The sequence below is a fragment of the Papio anubis genome, chromosome 15 (genome assembly GCF_008728515.1).
Source record: "Papio anubis isolate 15944 chromosome 15, Panubis1.0, whole genome shotgun sequence".
NCBI lineage: Eukaryota > Metazoa > Chordata > Mammalia > Primates > Cercopithecidae > Papio > Papio anubis.
In genome coordinates, this window is record NC_044990.1 from 30098488 (window position 1) to 30115403 (window position 16916).

At 41.6% G+C, this 16916-nt stretch overlaps 1 long non-coding RNA gene and 1 pseudogene across 1 annotated transcript; both read left to right on the forward strand.

Moving 5' to 3' along the window:
• Positions 1-42: 42 nt before the first annotated feature.
• Positions 43-16287, forward strand: LOC108582887. The gene is made up of 5 exons (XR_004178708.1): positions 43-152; positions 795-974; positions 14375-14550; positions 15142-15241; positions 15637-16287. It is a non-coding gene; the product is annotated as an uncharacterized LOC108582887 (long non-coding RNA).
• On the forward strand, positions 6730-8544 carry LOC101007645 (annotated as a pseudogene).
• Positions 16288-16916: the final 629 nt, after the last annotated feature.

The following is a 16916-nucleotide window of genomic DNA, read 5'->3' on the forward strand; positions in this document are numbered from 1 at the left end:
GGGGACGCGTCCGCGCGCGCGCCGGCCGCGGCGGTGAGCCTGCGCGTCAGGGCCGCCGGCCTCTCTTTGGCTGTTGGAGGTGATTGGGGTCGAGAGAAGGAAAAAAGGGGCTGGCGTCAGCGCCCCCTCTGAGGTGGCTGTATTGTGGACGAGTAAGAAGGGCTGAGTAAAGTGGACAAACACCTGGTTAGGAGAAGAGGACAGGTCCGCAGCCGCCCTTCCGAGGAGGACTCGGGGCCTCGCGGGCGCTGGAGGAGGTTCCTGGGCCTCGTAGGGCCGCCCCGGCGCGGGCGGGCGCGGGCGGGCGCGGGGGAGGGGAAGTGAGAGGTTGTTTATGACCGGGGACTAATCTCCTCCGCGAGTCACAGCGCTCCCTCTGGGGAGTGCGGTTGAGGGTCTGTCCTCGCCCAGAGCCTCGCTCGTCCTCCGGGGAGCGACGAGAGGTGGAAGTTGGACGCGCAGCGGGCCATGAACTCTGTCGTTGGAGGACCCGCCAAAAAGGAAGCAAACCTTTTTCTTTATCCAGCCCCAAATAGGGCCTAGGGGACGATTCACATATCGATAAATGGTTTGTTGCCCGTTTTATTCTCTGGGAAATACAACTGATCCTACCAGAGAAATACCTGTCTCATGCTGTGTTTACCTAGAGCCATAGAATACGTGTTTCAGAGCTAAAGGGGACCTGAGCCCATCATAATCCATTACCTCGTGTGAAAGCGGAAAAACTGACTTCAGCTTGTCCAGATGGCGCAGAGCATGGGTTTCCCGTAACCCCGCCTGTGTCTTTCCTTCAGTCTCGTCCCAAATGCCGTGGGAGGGAAGGCATTCTCTGTCAAGCTGCTGTCACCTTACCTGAAGTAAGGAGTCCACGCCTGCATGTCCGAGGAAAACAGTTTTCTCAAACACATTAGTTGAAAAACTGAAGAAACTGCCTTAAATACAAGCTGAGTTAGAGACAGCACTTGTAAGACTAGGTAGGTATTTATAGGGCCTCTCCCACTAGCCCTGTTTTTCCAGAGTTTGTTCTTTATCCGGAAATTCTTAGTTTGTCTACTGATCGTTTAAAGAAAGGGTTCTGGCCGGGCGCGGTGGCTCAAGCCTGTAATCCCAGCACTTTGGGAGGCCGAGACGGGCGGATCACGAGGTCAGGAGATCGAGACCATCCTGGCTAACACGGTGAAACCCCGTCTCTACTAAAAAATACAAAAAACTAGCCGGGCGAGGCGGCGGGCGCCTGTAGTCCCAGCTACTCGGGAGGCTGAGGCAGGAGAATGGCGTGAACCCGGGAGGCGGAGCTTGCAGTGAGCTGAGATCCGGCCACTGCACTCCAGCCTGGGCGACAGAGCCAGACTCCGTCTCAAAAAAAAAAAAAAAAAAAAAAAAGAAAGGGTTCTATTAACATTGACACAGAAGAGACACTTTGTGGCACTTTTAAAAAATCTGAGTTTCGTGACTTGGAGTTTTAACTTTAAGATAACTTCTGAAACTTACTGTTAATTTATAGCAGAGCTATTTGAGTAATATACTCTTCTATAAGAGTATGGACAATAGAAGAAGTGTGATATTTTAAAGAGATTTGGACTACAAAATAAGAGCATGGAATATAGGTTTTACAGCCAATACTTCCTGAGGACGTACTGTGTATTAGGTGTGGTGTATATAAAAAATAAATAAAATGTGGTCCCTGTATTCAAAGAGCTTGTGTTTTCTAGGAAAATACTAGATATTACTAGCTACTCCAACGCAGAAAGTTGTTAGACACCAAATCAGAAAAAATAAAAATGTATTAACTTGGGGTGATGCAGGAACATTTTCCAAGGTCGGTATGTTTCCGCTTTGCCTTAAAGTAGTGTTTCTTAAACATCATAGATCTGAAGATAAGAATCAGAGTTCTATGGCAAAATACAAGTTATTTTACCAATTATAAAGATAAAATTTTTCTTTCAACGTGATCATTTGTATAATTTTATACAATTGGTCTTTAGTTCTTTATATTTGTGCTTTTCAAACTGGTCTGTGGTCCCCAGCCTACTGAAAACATTCTCCAGGATCATAAGAATTTATTTTAGGAGTCTGTACATTATTCAGGTTTAAGAAACACTGTCTTAAAGGACTGGTAGGATTTGGATACGGGTAAAGGAAGGGGAAGCTGCTAGTGAAAAGATCTCGACATTGAAAATGTGAAGAAAGGAAGTTAGGACAGCATTACCGAGGGCTTCCTGAGGAACAGTGAAGTTACAGCTAGGTTGGAGCATCACGTACATGTAGAATAGTACAAGATCTAGAAACACAGGTGAGATCTAGACAGTAGAGGGCCTTTATTCCAATCTCAGGAAGTTTTTTTTCTTATGAATTGGAGATTTATTTTTCAGTTGGGTTGCTAAGTACAAAGCAATGTTTGAAAGGAATCAAACTAGACTACTGAAGATTAACATGCATCCACAATTACCTTACCTATTATTACAGTTATTCGAAATCATTTTTCAGTGGAGTCATTGTCACAGGATCCTTGGAGTGTCACTTTTCCAGCTGGAAAAATGTCACCTTTGCCCGAGTTTTGGTCGGGCCTGCTGGGCTCATTCTGCCCCCAGGCCCAGCAGGCTGCGCTCTGCTCATACTCCGGGCCTGGATCCCACACCTGCCAAGTGCAAGCCAGGTGCGAAGCAGAGAGGGGTGTGTGAGCAAGCAAGCACGGGGTCCAGCCACTGCGCACAGCTAGGCATGCCAGCTGCAGCAGGGCAGGAAGCTCCAGGGGCTGGCTCCCTGCAAGGTTGTGGCTGGACCAGGTATACTGCAAGCAGCTTCCACAGCTGGCGCCAGGGAATGCAGTGGCACCTGGAAGCTTGGAGATGCCAGGAGCCGCAGAACCCCAAAGAGGGTGTCACAGGGAGCTCCTAGGTCTGGGCTCCCCCAAGGACCACAGCTCTTCTCTCCTCTCTTCCGTCCTCTCTTTCCTCTCCTTGTTATGTTGCCCGCAACATGGCAAGCAAGGGGCATATTTCAGCCCTGTTTGTGTTACACCTCTTTCAGCCATGCCATTTCGCAGGTCCCGAGTTCTTGTCCCACATCCAGGAAGAATGAGGTATGCAGACAAGTGGAGGGTGAGCAAGGCAAAGAGGTGCTTTGTTGAGCAGCAGAACGGCTCAGAGGAGACCTGAGGGTAATGGGTAGCTTCCTTCTGCAGGCAGGTCATCCCAGTAAGTGTCCAGCTCTCAGCAGAGAGGAGACCCACAGTGGGTAGTTCCTCTCAGCAGGCAGGTCGTCCTGCCATCTGCTCAGCTCTCCACAGAGAGGAAACCCACAGTGGGTAGCTCCTGTCTGCAAGCAGGTCATCCCATTGTCTGTCCAAGTCTGGCTCAGTCCAGGGTTTTTATGGGCTTCTGAGAGGAAGAAGTGTGTGCTGATTGGTCCATGGGTAACCATGGAGAAAGCACCCTAAGTTCTCACTGCTTTGCATGAAACTGGCAACCTGGCCCCTGGCCTTACTGGGGATCTGCCCCTTTCCGCCCAGGAGCCTGTTTGGCTCCTGCTGCCGTTAACCTGCCATCCACGGTGCCCATGGCGCCCAGGTTGTTCATGCTGAGTGGTACCTACAGGCCTGCACTGAGCTGCCCTTATTCCCCCCTCGGCCTGCCTCCCTCCTGTGCTCATCAGTGCCCAAAGTCCAGAGGGGACCGAGGCAGCAGGGGGCTTGCGTGTCAATGCTGCCCCAAGCACGTACACACCTGGACAGGTCGCGACAGCAGCCAGGCTCGGTCACAACTTTGCTCTGAAATCAGAGTGGGTACTGGGAACAGGGAGAGGCCAGGCAGTGGGAGCAGGCACTTCCAAGCTGGCGGGAGCAGGGAGCTTCCTGGTCCCTGAGAGTGCGGAGATGAATGGATCCACTGCCATGACTGGGTGGCTACAGCTGCACCCAGGAGGGCAGGACTCCCACTCTTCCAACTTGGAAGGGGGCAGGGCTTCTGCCTGTTCCCAGCTCTTGCTGGCTCCATGGAGCACCACGGCCCTAGCCATGCCTCCTGAATTGTAGCCAGCGTCAGGGCAGCAGCCACTTCAGACGGGCCACTGCCATCATCACCATCATGGGCTCTTTCTTCCCTGACTCGATGGTGTTAGCAGGTTTTCATACTAGGGTCATAAGTGAAAGTATGTAGTAGAGATAGGGTTAGATGCAAAGGTAAGGAAAGCCAAGTTCAGTGAGCCAGCCACAACCAGAACCTATGCTTATGATGATGACTTCTGAGATCAAAGATTACATGTCCAGTTCAGAAGTCCAGACGTAGTGGAAGGTGAGGCGCTGAGGCAGAATAGGGAAGAAATGAGGCCATACCTAGGCAGCAGTCAAAAACCAGGAAGCATTGACAAGCCGTCCCTAGACAAAGTTGTGAAATAAGCCAAGTTTATTATTAGTGACTCTGGTTGACTGTTTAGCTGTTGGTGTATGGTGGCTTAAAGCAGTGGTTATTAGCCAAGAAATGCACATCAGCATCACCCATAAGGCTTAAAAAAATAATGTACCAAGTGCCCATCCCCAGAGGAAAGGAATTCAGTAGATTTGAGATAGGCTTTGGTCATTTCTTTTTTTTTTTCTTTAAAGTTCTTCAGGTGAATCTTATACATAATTCTGATTAGGAACCACATGCTTAATGTATAAGAATAATGTATGTATCTGGCATCTAGTAGTACTCAGTAAATAACTTTAAAAATTCACAAAACCTTAGAGTTAACTGCACTTTTAAATAGAATTCCTAAAATAAATCTGCACAGTAGAGGGAAAAAAAAATACCCTGGGTGATCACCAATATATTTAACAATGGAATTGTATCATATGCATATTTATGAATTCAACTATGTTTGGTGAAAAAGAAAAAACCAAGTACTGCTGGAGATTCCCACTCTTCCCTCAGTGAGCTTAGGTCCTGGAGTGAGCAAAAGATGAAAAACATGAATCTCTTCTTCAGTCAACTTCTATCTGTGATTCTAGAAAGATGCTGATTATATTCAGCCTTATTTTTCTAAAATATGGCCTCCAAATGCAAGACAAATATTTCACCAGACTCACCTGAAGAAACAGTGAGCTCTTGCAGTGGTAGAGAGAAAACTAGTTAGAGTAGTCTGTGCTACGCCTTGTAATGTTGCAGTCTAAAGAATTAGGAAAGATTTTTCTGAGAGAGCAATGGTCAGAATAGGTGTATTGGAGAAAACTTGCTCTTTGCTGCTGTTTTTAAAGGAATGTTTTCTTAATGCTCTTGCTTCAATTTAAAAGGGAAAAATAAATTATATGAAAACCTTTGAAAGAATGGTGACCCTGGCTTAAATAATAACCTAAATTGTTGAAACGAAGCTATTCTAACAGAATTAAAACTGATGAATTAGATTCATTTGTAAGAGCCAACCAGAGCCCTTTTAAATTATTTTAAACCAATTAAGCAGGGTAACACAGTTTAAAAATAATTATGTGCCAATGACTTGGTTTATGGTATCCAGATGTGCCATCTGAGCAGAATAATCAGACGAACTTAGTGTTCCTCATATGTAACCTAACAGAGTTTCTTTTGGCTGTCTTACCATTTCCTCAGTGTTCTGCTATACTACTCTCTTTGAGATCACATTAGTCAATGATATGGAGAGGTTGAGAACATCAAATAACATATAAAAGTTTTAAGCATAAAAAATTAGATGTGAAACTATGCAGCCAATGTAATCAGTTAATACATATCTAAGAAAATTTAATTTTGGTCATACTAATGTTATATCAGCCCTCGAAAGAAAATGCTAGTAGAGATGACTATTAAGAAGAAATTAGATCTTTCCAATGAGTGGTGTTTTACAGTAATAGTTGAAGTCTCAGACAATTCCAGATCAGCCCTGAAAATGGATATATCCAGATTGACAATTAGAATCAAAGTGGAACAGCAGAAGAACATAAACATTGCAGTCATTCTTTCAACCAGTATTAATTCCACACCTAATATGTGACAGCCACAGTGGTAGGTCCTCAGAGAATTTATAATCTAGTGGAAAGACAAGACAGATAAACAGAATGAGAATACAATATTATGTCAGCAGACCCCAGGCATAAAATAAGATGACTTATAAGGTTTGTTTGACAGTTCGAGGTAACATACCATATTTTATCAATTTTAAGATCATGAGTTGTAACAAACACCATTATTTTTGGACGATGGAGGGGGCCAGAGGGAAATGCTGCTACTTAAACTATGACACAGTGGTTTTTTATCACATAGAATTTTTCCACATTGTATTGAATTCTGCTAAGAGCATTAGTGATGCAACATTTTTAAAAATAATATTCCACTATTATCTTTGGTATTTTTTTGCAAACTGTTGGGGTCCAACAGTTTTTGTTGCAAACTGTTGGAGTTTTAATGCTGGTGCTTTCTTATTCCAACTCAAAGGTATCAATGAAGGGTTTTCAGATCACAACCAGGGTTTTCAGATCACAACCAGGATTTAAATCCTTTCTCTCTCTTTTTTTTTTTTTTTTTTTTTGAGACAGAGTCTCGCTCCGTCGCCCAGGCTGGAGTGCAGGGGCGCGATCTCCACTCACTGCAAGCTCCGCCCCCCGGTTCTTGCCATTCTCCTGCCCCAGCCTCCAGAGTAGCTGGGACTACAGGCGCCCGCCACCACGCCCGGCTAATTTTTTTTGTATTTTTAGTAGAGATGGGGTTTCACTGTGTTCGCTAGGATGGTCTCGATCTCTTGACCTCGTGATCCGCTCTCCTTGGTCTCCCAAAGTGCTGGAATTACAGGCGTGAGCCACCGCGCCCGGCTAAATCCTTTTTTAAATGATTAGTTGACTGAAATCTCAGGGGTTTGCAGTTGTCTAGTCATGCCACCAGGAATAACCAGGAAGTTTGCACATGTTCAGGCTAAGACAACTACATCACAACTGCCTTCTGGTGACAACATTGTAAGATGCCATGATTGTAAGATGCCATTCCAATTTTAGAAATATTGGAAAGAAATGTACATCTTAGATTTGGCAAAATATCATTTATTGCTGGCAGCTATTAAAATATGTGTTATTAGGAGAATGTACAAAGAGCTCTGTGAGCACTGAGGATAGAGCACCTAACTCTCACAAAGGAAGTGATATTTGAGCAGTCAAGTCATGAGGATGCATGAATGGGTAAGAAGGGGCAGTTTAGAGCTTCAACTACATGTGTGGGAGAGTGGTAGGACTGGATGCTGGGCCATGTCAAGAAGGGTTTCATGTGCTCAACTAAGAAATTTTGAATCTTATTATTGGGGTGATAAAAGTTTTGGGATCAGGGAGTGACCCTGATGATATAATTTGGCTATATCAAATCTCATGTGAAATCTGATCCCCAGTATTGATGGTGGGGTCTGGTGGAGGTGATTGGATCATGGGGACAAGTCCCTCATGAATGGCTCGGTGCTATTGTCTGAGGATTGAGTGAATTCTCACTCTTTGTTTCTGCAAGATCTGGTTGTTAAAAAGAGCCTGGGACTTTTCTCCCATTTCCCTCTTGCTTCCTCCCTCGTCATGTGACACACCACTCTCCTTCCCTTTCCATCATCATTGGAAGCTTCCAAAAGCAGCGGCTCACTCTTTCCTTGCCTAACGCAGCCGTGGCTTGTGGTCCCAAGAAGCATCTGAAGCGGGTAGCAACTCCAAAGCATTGGATGCTGGATAAATTGACCAGTATGTTTGTTCCTTGTCCATCCACCGGTCCCCACAAGTTGAGAGAGTGTCTCCCCCTCATCATTTTCCTAAGGAACAGACTTAAGTATGCCCTGACAGGAGATGAAGTAAAATTTGCATGCAGCGGTTTATTAAAATTGAAGGCAAGGTCTGAACTGATATAACCTACCCTGCTGGATTCACGGATGTCATTAGCATTGACAAGACAGAAGAGGATTTCCGTCTGATCTATGACACCAAGAGTCGCTTTGCTGTACATCATGTTACACCTGAGGAGGCCAAGTACAAGTTGTGCAAAGTGAGAAAAATCTTTGTGGGCACAAAAGGAATCCCTCATCTGGTGACTCATGATGGTCACACCATCCGCCACCCTGATCCTCTCATCAAGGTGAATGATACCATTCAGATTGATTTGGAGACTGGCAAGATTACTGATTTCATCAAATTTGACACTGGTCACCTGTGTATGGTGACTGGCGATGCTAACCTGGGAAGAATTAGTGTGATCACCAACAGAGAGAGGCACCCTGGATCTTTTGACATGGTTCACATGAAAGATACCAATGGCAACAGCTTTACCACTTGACTTTCCAAGATTTTTGTTATTGGCAAGGGTGCCAAACTATGGATTTCTCTTCCCTGAGGAAAGGGTATCCGCCTCACCATTACTGAAGAGAGAGACAAAAGACTGCCAAACAGAGCAGTGGGTGAATTGGTCCCAGGGTGACATGTTAGATCTTTGTACGTAATTAAAAATGTGGCATGATTAATAGAAAAGAAAAAAAAAAATCAGAGGCTCATGCCATGCATGCATCTTGTACAGCCTGCAGAACCATGCACCAAATAAACCTCTTTTCTTTTTTTTTTTTGATTTAGAGTCTTGCTCTGTCGCCCAGGCTGAAGTGCAATGGCACTATCTTGGCTCATTGCAACCTCTGCCTCCCAGGTTCAAGTGATTCTCCTGCCTCAGCCTCCCAGGTAGCTGAGATTATGGGCATCTGCCACCATGCCCAGCTAATTTTGTATTTTTAGTAGAGATGGGGTTTCACTATGTTGGCCGGGCTGGTCTCGAACTCCTGACCTCTGGTGATCTGCCTACCTCAGCCTCCCAAAGTGCTGGGATTATAGGCGTGAGCCACAGTGCCCGGTGTAAACCTTTTTTCTTTATAAATTACCCAGCCTTGGGTATTCTTTTATAGCAATGCAAAACACACCCAATAATCAGATTCTTATTTTAGAAAGATAAATTCAGTAGTGATTTGGAGAATGGATGAGAATGAGAAGACAATGGGTAAGGAGACTAGTTAGACAATTTCTTTTTTTTTTTTTTTTTTTTTTTAGGTGGAATCTCACTCTAGCCTAGCCTGGAGTGCAGTGGCACAATCTCTGCTCACTACAACCTCCGCCTCTCAGGTTCAAGCAATTCTCGTGCCTCAGCCTTCCAAGTAGCTGGGATTACAGGCATGCACCACCACACTCAGCTAATTTTTGTGTTTTTAGTAGAGCCAGGGTTTTGCCATGTTGCCCAGGCTGGTCTCAAACTCCTTGACTCAAGAGACCCACCCTCAGCCTCTCAAAGTGCTGGGATTACAGCCATGAGCCCCTGCGCCCAGTTGACAATTTCTGCATTAATCCACAGAACACATTAAAGCACTTAGGAAGTGGCAACAGGGAAGGTGAGAAGAGGATTATCAAAGACATTGTGATGATAGAATGGACAGGACTTGGTGAACTGAGTTGATGCAAGCAGAATCATGATATTGTGTGATTAAAGTCATCTTGTGTCATGTAAGGTGAATATCATCAAGCTACTGATAACTATATTCTAATAAGATGTATAACTCATTTCTAAAGGACAAATGATGTTTATTCAGTCATTTGCTTAACAAATATTTATTGACTGTCTCCTATGTGTAGGAGCTGGGAATGTAGCAATGAATAAAACGGGAAATAATGCCTGTCCTTATGAAGTCTACATTCTGGTGAGAAAGATAGACAAATAAGTATAATATGTGGTATATTCACATTAAGTGTTAAAAAGGAAGAATAAAGCAGGGAAAGGAAATGAAGTGCTGCAGAAGGAGGAGGTTTGGAGTTTAAGACATGGAGAACAGGGAAAGGTGTCACTGAGGGTGTCAATGATGTTTCAGTAGAGACTGGACAGAGCTGTGCAGATACCTAAGGAAAACCCAATTTTATCTATTTATTTTACTGAAGTGCTGTAGTCTGAATGTTTGTGTCCCATCAAAATTCATATGTTCAAATCCTGACCCCCAAGGTGATGATATTAAGAGGCAGGACTTTTGGGAGGTGATTAGGCAGAGACCTCATGAATGAGATTAGTGCCTTTATAAAAGAGGCCTGGGGGAGCTCATTCACCTCACGTGAGGACAGAGCAAGAAGGCATCATCTACAAACCAGGTCCTCACCAGACAGTAAATCTGCCGGCACCTTGGTCTTGGACTTCCTAGTCTCCACAAGTATGATAAATTTGTTTTTATAAACAATCTGGTTTATGGTTTGTTCGTTTTGTTTTGTTTTGTTTTGTTTTCGGCAGAGTCTTGCTCTGTCGTCCAGGCCAGAGTGCAGTGGCACAATCTTGGCTCACTGCAACCTCCACCTCCCAGGTTCAAGCAGTTCTCTTGCCTCAGCCTCCCAAGTAGCTGGAATTACAGGTGCCTGCCATGACACCCAGCTAATTTTCTCATATTTTTAGTAAAGATGGGGTTTCACCATGTTGGCCAGGCTGATTTCGAACTCCTGACCTCAAGTGATCCACCCGCCTCGACCTCCCAAAGTGCTAGGATTACTGGCATGAGCCACTGTGCCCGCCAGTTTTATGGTATTTTGTAATTGCAGCCTAAACTGACTAAGACATGAACTTTAGTTAAACATTTGCAGTTTGCTATGCTGATATTAAATTATTATCTGTTGGTAAATATTCTTTGCTGATACTTAATAAGTATTCTTATTAATAACAAGTATTAATATGTATCCCTCACTAATGCTTAATACAAATCCTTATTAATAGCAGTATTAGTATTAATTAGTATTAATCAGTATTCTTTGCTAATAAGGGTTCTGATTGACAGAAAATCAATTATTCATTAAATGTTACTGAGATACTTCTTGATCTTATTTATAGTAGTCAGGTACTGTTTTAGATTCTGGGGATTCAGTCGTAACTGAGATAGATGGAATCACCACCCTCATAGGGTTGCCAGAGAAAACACAGGACTCAACTGAATTGGTATTTCAGATAAAAACACATAATTTTTTAGTATAAATATGTTTATGTGATACTTATACTAAACATACTGTGTGATATTTGGAATATACTTATACTAAAATGTATACCAAATGTGTTGATAATCTGAAATTCAAATTTGACTGGGCTTCCTGTGTTTTTATTTGCTGAGTCTGGCAATTCTATGCCCTCACTACACTTACAACCTAACATGCTGGAAGCAGAGATTTGTAAATACAAATAGCATACAGTGGACAATGCTGTATAACCTGGGAAGCCATAAATTAGAAGGCACTGGGACCCTAAATATGTGGAGAAAAACTGTCAGCCAACCAGGAACATCCACCCTTAAAGCAAGAAATAAACTTCTGTTGTATGTGAGTCATTATGTTTTGGATCCATTTGTGCCATGGTCTATTTGTTATGCCAGCTTAACTAACATAACTTAACCTAACTAACATAATGTGTCCTGAAATCTACCATTTCCAAATTTACTACAGAATCAAAAATTTTAATATAATGTATCAACAGATAATAAAATATATATAAATAAAGGCAACAGGAAGATGGGCCAAAACCTAAAAATGCTTATACTGCAGTCATCATTCTATTAATAATATAGCTTTAAACCTTAAATATTTCCAAATGGTCAAGAGGGACATCAGATCATTTTAGGAAAATTACGTAACTTGATGGCTTCCTTAAGCAACTAATACTACACATTTATACATTATTCCTGGCTATTAAAACATTTTCTTTCAGCTAATTATTGAATGTAGAGATAGGTTTTATAGGCTCTAAAATTGTAAATAAGACATGGTTTTTGCCTTCAGAAAGTATATGGCCTAATAGAGGAAATAAGGATATAAAACACTAGCAGAATATGATCAGTGCCAAAAGATATGTGCAAACTGTATCTCTAACTGGAGTGAGAAATTCATTCAGATTAGAGGGGATTAAAAAGAAAATGAATGAGGAAACATTTTTTTTCCTCAAAGCTTTACAATTTTCTGTCTTTTTTGAATTTAAAAGAACTTATTGTCAAGCATTTGCAAATACAAATATATGAGAGAAAAACAAATATCACTTCTAATCTCACTACCCAGATATAGCCACTAATAACATTTTTGTATATATTCCCTCCTCTATGTTTTAAATAAAAGTGGGGTTTTATTATATATTCTTTTTTTCCTGTTTTTTCCACAGCATAAGGTGAGCATTTTTCATATCATTAAATAATTTGTAAAATTATGACTTTTCATAAGTGCATAATTTATCCCATAGATATATTGTGATTTATTTTCCTCTTATGACAAGACATTTTGTTAATTTCTAAATGTTTTAGTTTTATAAATAACATTGCATTGGACAGCTCTATACATAGATATTTGTAATAATTCAACTACTATTCTTTGAACACTATTTACTGCTTTGGATGTTGGAGATACATTGGTGAACAAACAGTCCAAAGTCCCTGACCTCATGGGGAGGAGGAAAGAGAGACAATAAGGACGTAAACTATACATTACATCAAATAGTGATGAGTACTCTGGAGAAAACTAAATCAGGGATGGGGAATAAGAAGTGATGATATAGGGACCTTGGGATTATAGTTTTAAATAGGATGGTCAGGAAAGAAAGAGAAAATGACATTTGATCAAATACCTGAAGGTGGTGAGGCAGCAAACCAGGTGGATATTGGAGAAAAACATTCTAGGCAAAGAGAAGCATGTAAAGACCCTGAGTTTGGAGTGGATCTAGCATATTTAAGGAACAGCAGCAAGGAGGCCAGAATAGCTGACGCGGAGTTCATAGGAAAGCTGTAGGAGGTGAAGAAGTCCAAGAGGACCTTCTGATGCTAAGTGGAATTTGGCCTCTATGCCCAGAGATAGGAGAGCATTGGAGGGTTGTGCACAGAGGGCTATCTGATCATTTTGGCTATTCTGTGAGAGTAGACTATAGAGGGTAGAAACGGAAAAGTCAGGAGGTTATTGCTGTAATCCAGGTGGGCAATGATGTTGGCTTTTGGACAGTGGGGATAACAGTAAAGGTGGTGAGAAATGGGTTTTTATTGGCTTAGTGTGGGGTTTGAGAGAAAGGAGTCAGGGATGACTTAAGGCATCTCCAATTAGTTCCTTAGGATGAATGTCAAGAATGGGAATTTGTTAATGGGTTTTTAGAGCTCTTTATACATATCGCCAGATTGTTCACCTGCAAAGTTAAGTCAGTTTATATATGCAGTATTCTCCGTGGAAAAACAGTTTACAAAAGTTTTTGAGAGAAACTGTTTCAGCTAGAATTTTTTAATAGCTTTGCAAATTACATAAGCCTGCATAGAGAATTATTAGAGTTCTGAACCATTCACTTAAAGCTTGCATGTATATGTTACAACATTTTAACCAGGAAAATCTTTCTGATAGAGATAGCCAAAGTCTAGGTGATTCCCTTTTGAGCCTATACTATTGAAATAACTAAAACATGGAGTGGAATTTGATAAATGCCCCCCCCCCCCAAAAAAAAGAGTTCAAAATACTATAAGGAACGTTTACCCAAGGAAAAAGGACAAGAAAGAGGAACTTTAAAAATTAGCAGAGAAGACGGTATGGAACAAGGGACCTGACTTGTCAAAGCAAAGAGAAAAGAATAATTTCTCTTTTGCTCTTAGAAAAGCAAGTAGGTTTTTTAAAAAAAATTTACCAAAACATCAAATGAAGCAAAGACTAAGACTGTTAGATTGAGAAAGCCATTGTTGACTTTTATAAGTCTTTTTAATGGAATATAGATACAGAAGAAATAAGGTAAATTAGATCACTAGGAGTTTTAGTGAATGAAGTCAGAGAATATATAACTTCTCTTTTTGCACAAGAAAGTATGAAGGAAAAACTTGAATATGTTTTTAGGTAGAAAAAGAGCAAGGAAAAACTGAGGCTGTGAGAAAGGTATAATTGGTATGGCAGCTCTCTGGAGCAGGAGAGAACAGGGTCAGCTTCATAGGTGAGGCCATTAGGATGTGAAAGATGGAGCAATGACTTCTCTGAGACCAGAAATAATGACAAGAATAGCTTCATAGGTGGGGCCATTAGGATGTGAAAGATGGAGCAATGACTTCTCTGAGACCAGAAATAATGACAAGAATACGAGCAAAGTAACTAGCACAATTCCCAGTGTGATGGTTAATTTTATGTGTTGACTTGACTGGATCACAGGATACCCAGATATTTGCTCAAACATTATTCTTGGTGTGTCTATGAGGGTGTTTCTGGATGAGATTAACATTTGAATCTGTAGACTAAGTAAAGCAAACTGCCATTCCTAATGTGGGTGGACCTCATGCAATCAGTTGAGGGCTAAATAGAACAAAAAGGCTAAGTAAGAGAGAGTTCTTTCTGCCTGACTGCCTTTGAGCTGGAACATTGGTGTTTTTCTGACTTCAGGCTCAAACTGTAATACTGGCTCTTCTCAGGCCTTGAGCCCACTTGCCTTCAGATTGCAACTTTACCATCCGCTCTCCTGGTTCTCAGGCCTTCGGGGAAGACTAGAACTATACCACTGACTCTCCTGGTCTCCAGTTTTCCAACTTCAAATCTTGGGATTTAGTCTCCATAATCATGTGAGTCAATTCCTTATAATAAACCTCCAGATGGATGATTTATAGATAGATAGATAGATAGATAGATAGATAGATAGATAGATAGATAGATAGATCGATAGATCTTTCATTGCTTTTTTTTCTCTGGAGAACCCTAATATAACCAGTATTTAGTAAATGTTTAATATGTGTTGAATGACAATTATAGAGGAAATCAGAGGTGGAGAGGATGTATGCAGAGGGAGCTGTAAGAAGTGGAGAGCTGCCCACACTAACCAGTGAGACTAAAAACCCAGCCAAGTTCTTCAGGGAGATTGCTTTGGTAGCTATGGGAATAATATGGACAAGCGAGTCATCTGAATTCTTGATGGGCAGAGATGTCACGCTGGCAAGCAGGTGGTCAACCTCTAGGAGATTCAACAAGCATGCCTGTGAGGGTTCAGAGCGCTGTGTCAGGAATGTGATGGGAAGTAATAGGCAAAGGCAAAATATTACTGATATTAAGGAAATGGCATTAAAGAAAACAGACACTTCACTGTCTACTTGTGTTAGAGCTTCCCCAAGGTCATTTAATCTAACACACCTGTAAGCTAAGTGTTCCTACTTTTTCAGAAAAAGAAATGGAAACTAAGCAATATTAATTAACATAGTCCAAGGTCACAAAGCAAAATGGAACAAGAACCTGGATCTGAATTCAGAGGCAAGATGCTGGGTAAGTATGACAATACTTATTGTTGGCCCACCTGTGGGAATTGGGGGTTAGGGACAGGTCTCCCAACCCTGTGATGACTATAGGAACCGGGATTCAAGGGAGATACAGGCATAAAGGAAAATGTCAGGGAGACCATCAACAAAGTATCTTGTAAGGCAGGAATTTGCTCACAGGAAAATGGGAAGGTTAAAGGGGATGTTAGTGAGAATATCATTTTAATATTCAGTTCACTAATCTCCAAAGACCCATGTTCTAAAAGTGTGAATAAAATAGCTTAATATCTTATTATGCAATATCTGTCACTGATGATAGGCACATAAGGAGCTCTCATTACATCTACTTAATTTACCAGATTAACTGATGCTTCTTGTTCCTTTTTTACTTTTTCTTTTTAGAGATAGGGTCTTGTTCTGTCGCCCAGGCTTGGGTGCAATGCCATGATCATAGCTCACTGCAGCCTCGAACTCCTGGGGTCCAGTGATTCTCCTGCCTCAGCGTCCCTTGTAATTGGACTACAGGTACAAATCATCATGTCTGGCTCTTGTTCTTTAACACATGCTTGTAGCTCAAAACTAGTAGAATTCCCTCTGATACATTTGTGAACCTCTGCTTCCACTACAAGTTTCATGCTACTGAAGTCAGTTGCCTTTTTCTCAAACCTGCTTATACCAATTAAACTTGTTATTGAAATTAATTAGTTAAATATGTAAACCAGTGAAATATGAAACAAAAGTCAGTCACTAAAGAAATTACTGCCCAATTAAGTGTAAGCAAAACAACTGCAAAAGCCTTGAAAAAGTGAGTAGAAATCTACAGATATTTTGCTGGCAAATAAAATACATTTGTAGTTTAAGTTAAAATTTAAAATTAAAGATATATGTGTATCATTTTTAAATTTCTCTATTTAAATTGACGTTTTCCCTTCACCAATCACAATACCAGTGTTGGATAAGGGAACTTTCACTATATCCTGTGTTGTATTTTGTATGGTACTTTTGATCATTCTTTTAATAAAAACATAATCTATCTAGAAAAGCAAAAATAAAGACTGAAGTCCACATTCTTTTAGCACTTTCATGTGAATCCTCAATACTGCATCTAATATTACATATCTTCTTAAACTGTTCCTCTAAGTCTTAGGGAGAATATGATTGTTACATCCTAAAGTTTGTGTCATGAACATTTGTGGCTCACTTGTATTCACAAGATTATGAGGAATTATGCATTTAGGAGCAAGTTAGGTTATCATCATCATTGTTTTTTCATGATAAGCCAATGTGTACAGCATGTTAATAGTCTTCTCTGTAAGGAATCTTAGAAATAATTGAGTGCACTTCTCTAGTATTAAAAATGAGTAAATGGACAGGCAGGGTGGTGTGCACTTTTAGTCTCAGCTACTCAGGTGGCTGAGACAGGAGAACTGTTTGAGCACAAGAGTTCTGGGCTATAGTGTGCTATGCCAAGCAGGTGTCTGCACTGTTTGGCATTAATATGGTAACTTCTCGGGACAGGGAACCACCAGGTTTCCTAAGGAGGGGTGAAACGGTCCAATCTGGAAATGGAGCAGGTCAAAATTCCCATGCTGATCAGTAGTGGGATGGCACCTGTCAATAGCCACTGCCCTCCAGCCTGGGCAACATAGCAAGACCCCATCTGTCTCCAATTTTTTAAAAAT